At 33.0% G+C, this 1,746-nt stretch overlaps 1 long non-coding RNA gene across 1 annotated transcript in view; it reads right to left on the bottom strand.

Annotated features, from left to right (window-relative positions):
• The window catches only part of LOC107095971, a 4,096-nt gene that overhangs the window by 487 nt on the left and 1,863 nt on the right, over nt 1-1,746 (bottom strand). The window contains exon 2 of the long non-coding RNA XR_001481776.1: nt 1,504-1,621. This is a non-coding gene — a long non-coding RNA (uncharacterized LOC107095971). The remainder of the gene's footprint in view (nt 1-1,503; nt 1,622-1,746) is intronic.

The raw sequence follows: 1,746 nt of genomic DNA, 5'->3' as shown, positions 1-1,746 counted from the left end.
ATTCTGAAGTAAGAAAGGAAATGGCTGTTGAGTTATCCTGATATGTTGAAATAGTTCAAAATGACAACTTAAAAAAAACAGACTGTCACTACCTGACCTGTGCTTATCTGAACCATCAGCTCAATAATGCAACCAAAAAATACACTTGGGTCGCCATCAACTGAGCTTAATGATGATAACGTCACACCAGCAACATAACATCAAGAAGGTAAATGCTTCAATTCTCTTAGCAAAGGTATTAGAAATAATTTATACTATTTAGTATACTTTAATCCTTTAAGGATATAAATAAGTACTTTTGTTTACGTAGTGGCATTATTTAATGGCGTCCTGTTGTAGATGCTTATATGAGCTAAACGTACAGATTGTGTTTCCAGCACAGATCAGTAGTGATACAGACATTCTGATGCGAATGCTAAAGAATAGGGGTGCCTAGATACAACTATTTAATTTCCGGCACAATTCCATTATTACAACTTTAAGGATTGGCTGATGCAGATAATGCCCCGATACAATATCAACATAAATCAAACATGCTCTTATGATTTATTTGATACTGTTGGGTTTTAAAAAATGTTTGATCGATTGATGTTAGTAAAACTGACCCATGTAATATTAACCGAGGTTTTAGATGCAAGCCAATATAACCGATATTAGTTTTTAGTTAATATCAAACCGATATCAGATATTATAATCGGATCAGGACATCCCTACTAAAAATGCTCCATCACTTCGAATGTCTTTGCTTGAAAATTTGAGTGTAAAAGAGCTTTTATTGTGCATTGGATCGTCTCTAGTTAAAATATAATACAGAAAAACTGGCGCAATGAGAAAGCACTGTGTACAGTTTCTAAAGAGCCTTGGTAGGATTTAACATCTCAATTTATTAATCCACAAATAAGATACAGAGATCCTAAACATTTGCTTAGGAACTTCTAATGTCCCCTAATATTAAAGTCCTTCCTGAATCTGAAATGATTTGATCATATCAATTCAGACATTTTTAAACAATTGCTTAAAACAATTGTTTTAAACATTAACGGAATATTAGCTAACAGTCACTGCTGATCCTAAAGTTAGCATGCTTCCCAACATCTTTAAAATATTGTTTTTCAATGTTTTTTTTTTTTGTCCATTTTTTATATGGGGGGCACAAGCAAAGCAAAACAAAAATATTAACATACAAAACAAACGTGGACTGAAACTTTTAAACTTTTGACAAATGAAAAACATTTTTAGTACTCAGTTTGTTGAAAAAAGTTTGAAGTTTGAAAACATAAATGGTTAATTTTCACATTTCAAAGTATTGCAAAAACCATCCATGTTCTGATATACTATGAAAAACATGCAGATGACAGGAACTGTTTTCCAAGCTTTTTTTAATTTATTTTTTACCAGTTTTAAAAAGCATATTTAAAAGCTAATTTCTACCAAAAACTAGCCATTTTCAAAGCTCCTCTTCAAAAACAGTTTGTTTTCTTCATAATTAGTAAAGGGCCTTACCTAACATGCCAATGCCCAACATGAATGTATCCATCCCATAAGGCATCACTCTGGAGCGTCCCCTAGCAGAGCCTGTTGGTGTCATCACTTCTTTGGGCTGGGCTTTCTTACACTCCACCTAAACCAAAATAAAAAATATTAAAGTATACCAAAGATGTAAGAAGCTACTGGTTCAAAGTTAAATTTGACACCATACTACAAATGAAAGCCTTTTTTAGAAGTCCTAGGGTGAGCCTCTCCCAC

This window comes from Cyprinodon variegatus, unplaced genomic scaffold, assembly GCF_000732505.1.
Source record: "Cyprinodon variegatus isolate N-32 unplaced genomic scaffold, C_variegatus-1.0 Scaffold588, whole genome shotgun sequence".
In the NCBI taxonomy this organism is placed as follows: domain Eukaryota; kingdom Metazoa; phylum Chordata; class Actinopteri; order Cyprinodontiformes; family Cyprinodontidae; genus Cyprinodon; species Cyprinodon variegatus.
This window is presented reverse-complemented; position numbering and strand designations above follow the sequence as displayed.